Genomic DNA, 12,353 nt, shown 5'->3' with positions numbered 1-12,353 from the left:
TAATAAATTCCATAAAATGAAATAAATAATTTTCTAAATTTAATAAAACTGAATTTTCATAGCTTGTTAATTACTTCTATTTAAAATCAACTTTATGTACAATATAGTATGAGGATATAGAAGGTAGCATATAGATAGAACTTACTCAATTTCCAGTAGGAGAATTCATCAAGAAGGGTTGATACCTGTTGATACATATATAAATCTATATACATTATATGGAATGAAAAGTCCTAATATGGGTGGAGGTGTTTTGATATCTTTCGTGATGACCAACGATCAAGGCTACCGAAAGGCTACGATTCCTTTCCCAGAGCTTCTGCTATATGTTTTTCCATTCTGTGTGAGAAGACAAAACACTTGAGCTTTGCAATCTCCGCGTGAAAAGTGTCAGATTCACATTATTGTACAAGAGTGTAAACAATATTGTGAGTGGATTTAGTGTAGCCAACAGTGGTAGAGGGTATTCGTGCTGAAGAAGGGACATCCCATCGGCAGGTGATATTGATGTTTGTCTTAGAGAAATGTCAAGCAACATTTCACCTGTTTTCTATATTTAGTATGACCACCATGCCATCCACTTTTCCAGTCATCTCCACAATAGCAAAATCCATATTATGCTTAAAGAGGTGGAAAGAAAATTTATGATGAAAAAAAATGTTGAAGAGAAATATGATGTATCTGTGGGTTTTCATGTCTCGGGATCGCATGATTATTGAGGGTGTAATTCATTACATCATAATGCAATTCATTATCTCCGCTGTGTGATATAAGCTTTTGTGCTGATATGAAGCACAAGAATCTACTTCACAGAGTGGATTTAATGGGGCAAATAGCAATTCAGTTTTCCGACAGACGAGAAAGACTCGATTGTCTCACTTTAGTTCTATTTATATGACTATAATGCATTATTAGAACACTTTGTGTTTTATATTACTTGAGTTTCGTTATGGAATAAAAAGGAGGGGAAAATTGGGTTTGATTTGGGGTAGGAAAACGAACTTTTAGGATCTCATTCACTCTTTTCGTGTTTGATTTCGTTTCAACCACTCTTGTGCCTTGATCATTTAATTAAGTTTATGCATGTCTCAGAGTTTGCGGTAAGAGGTTTTAATTAAATTTTCGTCCTTTCTCTATGCTATCGTGTGTACTAGTTGAATGAATGGAATTAATCCAACATAGTCACACTGTTATGGGGTTGGGATTTATACTGTATTTGGATGAAATATTGACTATATAGTGAAAGCTCATTTGAATGACAATTATGTCATTTATGTTTCACATTTACACATATTTCACTTTGTTATTCATTGAGTGAGTATCTCAATTTTTCCGACATGCATCGCGTAAATATGTACAAAAGGGACACACTGTAGTGAATTGAATAAAGCCTTATCATGTCTGTTATTCTAAAGGACATACATCTGAAAGTTCCTATGAAGCATAAAGCTGAAATTACACACAGATTCCTCTATTTGTGTAAATGACTAACATGATGGAATATTAAAGAGTTGATTTGCATTTCCACTTGCCATTTTGCTGTTAAAGACCATCTTCACATCTATTTGGTTCACTAATTGCATTTTCAAAGAACGAAGTTTACTTGAATAAATTTTGATAAAGTTCTATTGACGGAGCTACTGAATAAATTCATAAATTCATCTGTGATTGCATTTGTCTTTTCTATATCTAATTTTTTTGTTTTTCTTTTCTGTTTAATTTTTTTTTCGATTTATTATAGTTTGAAAAAAGTTCAACATTTCAATGTATTTCCTCATACTTTGAAATAGAGGAACAAAGCTTTTCTTTATAACTTTCACATTACCATGGAATATACAACATTGTTTATTTGACTCAAAAGGCCATAATCCAATCCTAACTTTGATAGTGCTTGTTAGCTTGTTGATGTAGGTGCATATTCGAAAGAGATCCTTTTCATTATCTCGTATGCCGTCATGTGCACATATAACTAGGTATATCCACAAAGTTATTTGACTGATGTACCCATCCCCCCTCTCTGCAAAGTCTCGTCTTCTTCTTATATCAGTCCGGAGGCATTGTCACAAAATTACATTGTCACCTGAAGGTATACTGGGAAAGAGAAAATCATGTTCGTATATTCCCTCGTAAACTAAGTAATTATAATTTTATTTTAATAATTAAATAATTAATTATGTTAAATCATTTTGCTAATGTTCCAACGTTGAAGAAATTCCCACCGTAAAATTAAATTCATCATCATACACAAATTGCTTTATATTATAAAATACTTTATCTTAATTTTTAGTATTCCATTTCCTCATTTTCATTTGCTTTTTTAATATCCTTCCAAAAAAAAATATGCGGCTTTCAATTTCTGCCTTCTTCGCTTTTTTTTGTCTTATACAATCAAAGGAATTTGTACCTTTCAGTTTTAATTGTGAAAAGCTCACAACAAAAAAAGTCACGCTCTTTAGGGCACTCATCTTATCTGTGTCAGACGTGATGTGTCTTTTTATTTGCCAAGAGAGGTGTAAAACTGTTCTATTTAATTAAATACGAATTTTACAGCATAAGTGCTTCCATTGACTGTTAACATCAAAGCGTAATTATTGTGATGGCCTCTAATATATTATGTTGTCTGGAATTGAAACTGAAATTCCGACAAATTGATTTTAATATATACTTTTTTATGTGTTTATAAATAACTAAATGTCATAAATTTAAAGAACCCCTCTCACTATATCAAAGGAATTTAAAATAAGTTTCAATAGAAACGAGCTTTCATGTGCCAAAATTGACTTATTCACACAGCAGCGCTCAAATCAAGTCGAAAATTAATTGAAAGCTCCTCGGAAACCCTTCAAATGATAAATGTTTTTATACAAAAATAAATATTTCACTTTCTTTGCACATTCACGTATTATATGTGTAGGTACAGGACGTAGTTTAAATATTTTCAACTTTGTAAAGAGCACAAATATTATATTTCTAAATATTTCAAAAGAACCTTCATTGAAGCGAATGCAAAATGGTGTGAGAATGTATTAAATTTCTCAATTACAGTAAAAGCACGCATAACGAAAGCTTAAAAATATATATTGTATATATACCTACAATTACATAGATATATAATAATTATGATTGTCTCTATTGCGGATAAAATGAAGAGGAGAAACTCTCCAAAATTAATTCATTAAATGAGCAACAATATTCGCCATCGTCATTTTTCCGCCAAAAGAGGAACACATAAACGAATGAGAAGATGGGTATAATGTGAAAATGTCTTATGGGAAATGAAGGAAAAACAGTAAATAACTGTGACGCTTAATTAAGCTCAATATTTTCCCTCATATGTACTCTTATGTATGTGTTTTCCTTTTAATATTTTCTCTCTACCACCCCTATTTATGCTGCCATGTTACCCCGTGATTTCTCATGGTTTATTACACTGCGTAACAAGCCTCTTTAGCTCATTTTCACTTGAGATTCATCTCTTTCACTTCTTTGATTTAAAAAATAAATCACTGCGATGAGAAAAATTTGATAAGCCTAATGCAAATTTATATTGGATGATTAATATCGCAAGTGAACCCTGTAAAAATGGGAGTAGCTTTTTTCACATAAGATTTGCGGTATATCCTATAAATGTTAATATAAAAAGAAATTGAAAAATTATATTCCTAAAAGATACATAAAAAAAAAGGACAATTGAGGGCATATAGATTCTTAAGGGGGGTCTCTTTTGAGAGCTGGTGAAATTAAATATTTTTATTTTTCTTGAGGTTTTTCTTAAACTTGGTTTTCCAATATTGGTTACATTTGTAGCCTAATTATTGAAGAGTCAGAAAATCACTTTCCGCCATCTTAGATGCGACGCCATCTTGTGATTTTCCTCAAAACACAAAGGTAGGTTTTTCTCAGGATCTACTGGATGGATTTTGATGGGGTAAAAAGCAAATGAAAGAGGAAAGACCAATGCAGATTTTGATGTAGCAGAATTTTTAATTTCCACCCTAAGGCTGAGAAAAGTGAAAAAATGTCAAAAACTTTTGTACAAAAGTCACATTTTTCTACTTTTCTCAGCCCCAGAATGGAAATTCAAAATTCTGGTACATCAAAATCTGCATTGGTATTTCCTCTTTCATTTGCTTTTTACCCCATCAAAATCCATCCAGTAGATCCTGAGAAAAACCTACCTTTGTGTTTTAGAACTTTTCTGTGGAAAAGTCGGAAAATTACAAGATGGCGGCGCACTTAAAATGGTGAAAAGTGATTTTCTTACACTTCAATAATTAGGCTTCAAATGTAACCAACAGTGGAAAACCATGTTTAAGAAAAGACCCAAAAATGATAATATTAATAATGTATAAATTTTAACAGTTTTCCCAAGAGACCCCCCTTAAGCATAAGTTAAAAATTTCGAAGTATTTGAAACATTTATTTTTCTTTGAAACATGTACATATTTAATTTAATACGAATTCTACCATTCTTATGACATAGAAAACAACAAATTTTAACCTTGTGATGGGTCAAAGTTGAATTTTCAGTCTACATCATATCATGATGAATACAGAGGTGAATTAAAAATAATTAATAATGAATTTTTTTTCAAAGGTGGTAGGTTCATTAATTAATTGGTCGACGTTGTAAGCAAAAAATAGCTTTCATGAAGTTATATTTCTCGAGGGAAACATCCTTCATTTTTCTCTTCGCGCGGTACTTTTTTTTTCTACTTCACTTGTTTTCTTTTTTGTTGATTATGTCGCCAAGTCCCAAAAAAATTATTTATTATCCTTTGTAGAAAAAAAATTTGAAATGTAATTGGGTGTTAAGGATACTAGAGGGTTTTTTTTCTTTTAAGTACAAGACAGAAAATATTTCGCTGAGAAAAAAATTAATCTTTATTTGAGTACTGTTGAGTTTATCAAAATGCCTTCAGCTACCAATTTAATATTGAGAGAATTTTCACAAAGTAAGTTCGTGTTAATTTATGTCGTTTTTGTTTCTTTACCGAACCCCCATCCCTTATTCGGAGATTATGTTTATCAAATCTACAGTATCGCATCTATTTTAGGATGGTGCTCATCACTTGTGTCAATAACCGAGATATTCTTCGCCAATCCTAAACCACTCAACTGGATAGAATGGTTTGATGGAAAATTTTCCCTTTTTCTCTATACCTATAATTTTGCTATGTTTAGTAAAGCTTTCGTTTATTTTTTTTTTAATTTGTTTTTGAAAGCATATAATTTTTTTTAGCATATTTATTGTTTCTCAAATATTTTACCATTTTTTTGTGGAACATATAATTTGAAAAGAGAAAAGAAGGATTTTTCATTTTTCTCCAAATGATTTCGTTATGATTCGTTATGCCTCCAATAGTAGAATATGCGTGATGTGTCAATCACACGACGAAGCCACTTTCCTTTATGCCATATTATTTCGTTCCTGGGATTCACTTTCTCATCTCCTCAAGGCGACCCATCAAATCCACAGTCTCCGTAAAATCCGAATTCAATTTCTCCTCCACGTACCCTTGGCTGCCATATCCTCGGTGCTTTTCCAGTTAAGCGGGCGGATGAAAAAAAAATGTTTAACAAGTTGTGGAGTATCGTTTGATGGAATTCTGCTCTCATGTTGGCGGCTGTCATGCCTACAAAAGGACATTTCGGGGATACATAGGATGTTAATATGAAAATAGTTGTCATGTTTTCCACTCTGTGCGTATTTTGGCGAAGTGATTCGGAACAAATTCCAAGCACTTGAAATTCCCACTCAGAGATGCCTTTTTGGGAGGAAATGGGATTTCATTTTATTCACACAATATTATAAAGTATCAAAATCAACTTATTCCCCAAACCAACATGAGATGTTTTATATATAAAATGTATTACATTAAACATTTGTTAACTTGTTTTCTCATTTTGATTCATTTGAATTTCAATGTTTAAAATTTTTGTCAACTTTGAAATTTTTGTAAAACTTTTTAGCATTGAGATTCTTCGTGTGTCTTCTCGCGACCCACATAATATGTTAGATATATTTATGCATATTATTTGCTACAAAACGTGTATGGATTGTGACAAGTGTTTCCACTAAATAATGTGTTATAATAATATTTTTAGATTTGCGCCGGAAATAAAACTTTCTGAAACGTATATTCTCCCTATCGTGGAATCAAAAATAGAAAATCGTAAAACTCAAACACCGGGCATATTTCTTAATACTCCGAAAATTAGATAAACCCATTTTACCGTGAAATTTACAGTCGTTGCATCTTCCAAATTGTTGAAAATTTATGATCTCATAGAATAAGAAGAGTGTTGTTCCGGCAAAAATTCACGGTTCTGCCTTTACAACGAGGGGGTTACTTGTCAGGATGCTGCGAAAAAGGTTTATTGGTTAATTTTATGGATTTTATGTGATTCACAATGAAAAGTGTCAATTAAAATATTTAAGGCCTCGAATTTTATGATCTAAAAGGGGAGATTTGTTATATTCTTCCATATATTTACATATAATCGTATTCTATGAAAGTCAAACTTTTGTGACAAAAAGCTTCACCCTTCGCAGGAAGATAGAAGAGGTCACAAAATTGAGCTTTAATTACATTTAATAATATTGAATGAACTGGTAAAATAGACTATTTGCTCAATTTTTAAGATAATTGATTTTACATTACCATTTTATGCCTTTCCTTGAGTTTATTAGTTATGAAAAACATATACGTATGTATGTATATAGGTACTATATGTAATTGATAGATTTTTATCCAAAACTCGAAGTTAATTGCCAAATGTGCGTGGATGTCGCTTTTGGCTTTTTTTTTACGGCTTGCGTTAGTAATAAAATTTTGTGTAAATCATAAAAAAGTGACACGTGTTTCCTTGTTACAAATAGAAAAAAAAATAACTCAACTTTTGAAGAATTTTATTGACCATTGATGATTTTGGTAGATTATGCTTTTGGGTAGGTAGGTACTACATTAATTTTTTCTGAGAATTTCATCAAAAAAATGTTAAGTAAATTGTTTTAAGAGCTTTGATTTATTTATTTTTAGAGTTTTCAAATTAAAGAATTAAGGATCGTTTTGGCATTAATTTATTCAACAATTTATTTTTATATACTTTTACATTATGTATCTCCTAAAAATTATAATTATACGGGAAGGTAACTTTTATTAAACTCACTGGGAAGCACTAAAGTGCTTGAATGTTTGATAACCCAGATATTTAGGATTATATCCACACCACGCAAAGAGGATTAAAATGAATTGAGGTGACGAAGATGACGGGACGTAACAACGAAAGGGATGAAAAGAGAGCCCATGTCATGCTTTCCTGTTTCTAGTTTGGTATAATTGAAAAATGATAAATTGCACTGTTCTACCATCCACGTGAAAATTCCTCATCGCCCACCCACGGAAGTTGGGAAAGAATGAATGGAGCTTTTTCTCGACTTTTTCGTCCTCTCTTCTACGAACAATTTGCTATTTTTTTTCGCACAAAAAAATTATCCACTGACTGTGGGATACGGTGTGTGGGTGAGTAAAATGTGAAAGGGAGTAAAAGTCAATTGAAAAATTAATTTTTCAGTTGAAAAATATTTACTTACAGCTGAATTTATGATGTTTTTTTTTTATTTGTACGTTGTTTACTTATTACATAGCAATATTACATTTCGCTTAAGAGTAGAAAGGGTGATTTTCAAATTAATTTCATGCTTTTAATTACTATATCTTTTAATTCATGGTCAGTTATTATTTTTTTAATTAAACAAAATTTTGTAAAAAAAGGAAAAAATGTTTTTTTATGGTTGAAATGCGTGAAAAGGAACATCCATCAATTTTTTTTTCTCATTTTATGAGTAAAAGGATGTTATTTGATGATTAACAACAGTTTAAGAAGATATAAATTATTTAAAAGAATTCTAGAGCATATACCAAGAAGAAGTTTACGAGAATTGTATAAATTTTCATGGAAGTACATATTTTGCAAAATTTCATGGAAAAGACACCAAGGGGGAAATCATTGTGGGAGTTTATTTTTAACAACAATAAAATAGGAGAGCAATTGCTACTGAAAAATTCATTCAAATGGAACAAAAGAGATAAAAGAAGGAACTAATAAAGTTTCTTCATTCTCGTGCCTCCTGACATCAGTTTTGTGACCTAAAATTTCGCCTTTTTCCTTCTTCTTCTTCTTCTCCCTTAGCATTCTCCTTATTTCGGCAGGGTGACAAATATATTTGGAGAGACCAGCAGAAAAAGATCCCTATCTCATTTTCAGATAGTGTAGGCATTAGGGATTGTACATATGTATTTGTATTTTTTCCACCACTCCGGGGGTGGATAAGAATTATGGTTTTCTTCCCAGTCAATTTTCTTAACCATTGGCCCCTTTGTGACTCCGCTGTGAGAAATCTCGCATCAGCAGGACTAAATACATTATGTTAGTGTGTTTGTATATAACATTGATCACGTAAAAAATAGTCCAACAATAATTTTTATTCCCATTTACTTTTCCTTCAACGATGTACTTTGGTGTGTGGATGCTCATAGAAAATACCCCCGTAGGAAATGACTTTTCGAATCAATCATGACACCCGTCTGGTAGTTTTTGGGCTTTACTTTGAACTCCAATATATACCGTAGGTTCTCACGTTTACAAATACTTTTCCTGAAAAGGAAGTGTGCAAAAATACCAAGAAAAATATTCTCGTTGTAGACAACACGATAAGAAATTCATTGGGGTGTGTTGCTCTTGGGTGTTGCATGTCTCTGATCGATTTTCATCTTGACGGTGAATTCTTCCGATTTATTTGGTTCTCCCACGAACTACCTCAAGTAAATCGAAAAATAGTAATATAGGTATAAAATGTAATAATATAGAAATGAGAAAACTGCTATATATGTATGTGTAAACTCTTATACATGTAGGTTAAAGTTTTTTGCCAAGTCAAATGTTGGGGCAAAAACATTTAAATTATTCTTACAGGGGGGATACGAAGAAAAGCTACAAATATTCACCTTAAAAAGACGATATTCTTGTACGAACATTAATTATTGAACATCTGTCTTTATGTTATTGTTACAAACAATTTAATAACAAAAAAATAGTTGATGTTAATAGACGATCTTAAATAATAAATATTATTTTACGTAAAAAATCTTCCTTTCAAACCATTAAATACATAGAGAATAAAAAGTCCTTTTAATCTGTTGAATATAAAGAAAAGATTACCAGGAAAAGAAAAGGAAAAAACCCAAAACTGAACAGTGTTGAGAGGATTTAGGATACACTCTGTGTGTGCCTCTCGATAAAGTTGTGTATATGAAGGACGAAGAAGGATAAGAAAAGAATAGTCCAAGCCAAAGATGTCTGGCAGTTTTCTGGCAATAAATTAGGTTTCTTGCTCATTTGCTCGAGGGTGAAAATGAGCGAACCACTGGACTAATGAAAATTTATTGAATTTTTCCATTTCAATGTGTCACATGCAACTGGTTGCGTGCAATTACGCAATAAAAGAATATTCTTTCACAAATTGACTTGTGCTATCTCGTGTAATTGGATGGAACAATATAGGCGAAAGACTGGCAATAATTTGCTAAGGAATAATTTATGTTATGGAAGGTGGATTTTAAGGACAAAGGTTATTCTATGTGTTCCTGGTTTTCTTCGAGTGGAGTACATTTTGTGAACAAATATTTGTACACAAAAACCTGGCGATGACATTGCCCAAGGCACCTTCTGCATTTTGCAACAAAATTGCATTATTTTATATAAATTTTTATTGTGTCACATACAACTTTAGTTAGAACATAGAAAATCCAACATATCTCCCACTCATCCTTGTGTATAAGCACAGAGAAAACTAACAACCTTAATGTATAGAGAGATTTGTATTGCAAAATTTTTAAATAAAAAAAAAAAAAGACGAAATATACATGCAAATTGTGTGCCATGGAGATGAAATCAAATGGATGTCTCATGCGGAACATTCCATCTTTCAGTATGAAAATTTTATTCGCAAGCTCTTCTTGCGCCTCTACTTTTTTTTTACTTTCAACAAAATCACACGATGATGTACTCTCTCATGTTTGTGGATATGAGATGCGGAGAGTTTGGCACAACATTTTGTCGTGTGTTGCGCTTCGAGCTTGAAGGTTTCCTATTTAAAATTTTGGTTTTCGTTAGATGATGAGGGTGAGATTTAAGAAACGGCCGTGTATGCGAGTTCGTTCACAGTTTTATGTAGAATTTCACCACCACCCACCGCCACTTTACCTCATTCCCAGACTCGACTTTCATTTTTATTTTATCTCCACCTCCCGTACCACAGAAATGAAACTTTATGGATATTATTTTTTGTATACATATACCTACATATAGCATTTTTTGCCTCATCCACGTTTTTGGCCATAGACTGCCTTATAGTATATGCAAGAAAAATGTAGTTCCAAATGTGTGATGTGACAATTTTATGTATAAAACAGGACAAGCAGTAAAAATTCAAGTCATAAAAGCATAAGGGGGGAAAATTGTAGCATTGAGAAATGCTGAAGTGAGCTTTCATAAATTCGAATGTATGTAGTATATTAAACTTCTTTTCTTAATCTGAATCAAGATTTTTTTTTATTGTTTTCGGTTTCCTGAAATTTTTAATTCCATTTTCCAAGAATCCATAAATGGGGAAAATATATAATGGGTACATTATGTTCAGTTTTCAGTTACTTTTAGAAGCACTTTTACGGGAAAAAGCTCACGGAAGCTCACGTCATATATTTCTATGTACAATTTTGTACAATTTGGAACCTGTAAATTTTGCCTTTAACGATTTTTTATATGAAAAATAATTCCTAATTTGTTATGCCCTAAATATTTCAAATATTCTTCTATATTGGAAACCTATATTAAGTGAAATATATGTTACTTCAAAAAGGAAGCTTTAAGACATTCTCCCCTATACAGAATACGCACCCTCAATTTTCAATTTAATCCCTAATGTTCATCATAATTCACAATTTCTCTCGTGTTAGTCTTTATTCACAATTCAAGGATGCTCTCAAGCGGTCTAAAATATTCTTTTTTTTTTTGAAAAAAATATTGCTTGAACAAAAAATAATGTATAAAATATTTTCACTGGATGTGTAATACTTACAATGTTTTTCTTCTGAAATTTAATAATTTATAACAGATTCTTCTATATATTCACCCTCAAATATTTCTGTATTTTGATACGAGTGATATGTATTGAAAAATAATATTATTGTTGTGCCTCATTATGCGTTATTTATATTAGTATATTATTATAAAGCAAAATCAAGAGAGTATGAGACCGCGTAAAATTTTGTCAACGATCGAATTTTCCAATTGAGATGTTCAAAACTATTTTAAATTAGAAGTTTCATCCATCAAAGCTGAACAAACCCCTCCATCGTAACGAAAAAAAAACGTGTCACCTATTCCCTTTGCTTGTGAGTGGATAGTGGAAAAAGTAGGTGAACCGGATAATTTTAGGGCTTTTAAAAGCGTTAAACTCATAATTTTCCAGTGAACTTCGTAATTCTAAAATGTAAAGTTTTGCCGCAGAATTAAACGCTACACATGCAAGCACAGAGTATTTTGCATATCATCATGTGGTGTTCTGTGGAGCAAAAAAAAAGCTCAAGTTGCATTAATTTTATTGGAAAGTATATATACGGCAAGAGGGTAGAGAAAATATACTGTGTGCAAAGCTTCTCCCATGAACTATCGATTGCAAGTGTTCTAAACGTAGAGTGAACCCCAATCTCCCCCATTCAGAAATTGAAGCGAGGGATGAAATTTCAACAAGTGTGTGTAATTTTCACCCTCAACTCGCCCAACCTTTCTCATGTAGCGATGCGGTATAATTTTTATGTTGTCGTCAATAAAATAAGAAGAAAGTGCGAGCGTGGTTTTTGCTGATTTTATTTTAGAATTGATTTTCCAACACCTTGAGGAAAATTTTAATATTATTATAATTTTTTCTTTTGTTGCGGCACCATCATCGCAAGCAATAAACTCGTACCTCCGTCTTCTTATAATGGCAGAATAACAGTGTATGTAATCATTTCAGGAGCTTTCACTTACCACGGGGCGTGTTGAAAAGGTTGTGAGACGTAGGTTATTTATCGATTGGTATCACCAAAGTAAATCTAATAAATTAAAGTTTCTCTCCTGAACTTCATTGGCATAACACTCCCATATATACAGAAGAGACGGAAAGGTGGAGGATAAAATAAAACGGGTATTGGCATTAGAACTTTAAATTGAACAACTTTAAGATTCTGCACTCAGAGGAATTTTACATGCAGATTTTAATATTTTATGCTTGATTAATATAAATA

At 31.9% G+C, this 12,353-nt stretch overlaps 2 protein-coding genes across 6 annotated transcripts in view; both read left to right on the top strand.

Annotated features, from left to right (window-relative positions):
* The window catches only part of LOC129790342 (clavesin-2-like), an 891,203-nt gene that overhangs the window by 599,912 nt on the left and 278,938 nt on the right, over positions 1-12,353 (top strand). The window lies entirely within an intron of this gene.
* Positions 1-12,353, top strand: part of LOC129790146 (cAMP-specific 3',5'-cyclic phosphodiesterase) — a 102,672-nt gene that overhangs the window by 37,356 nt on the left and 52,963 nt on the right. The window lies entirely within an intron of this gene.

Source organism: Lutzomyia longipalpis, chromosome 2, assembly GCF_024334085.1.
Source record: "Lutzomyia longipalpis isolate SR_M1_2022 chromosome 2, ASM2433408v1".
In the NCBI taxonomy this organism is placed as follows: Eukaryota; Metazoa; Arthropoda; class Insecta; order Diptera; family Psychodidae; genus Lutzomyia; species Lutzomyia longipalpis.
This window is presented reverse-complemented; position numbering and strand designations above follow the sequence as displayed.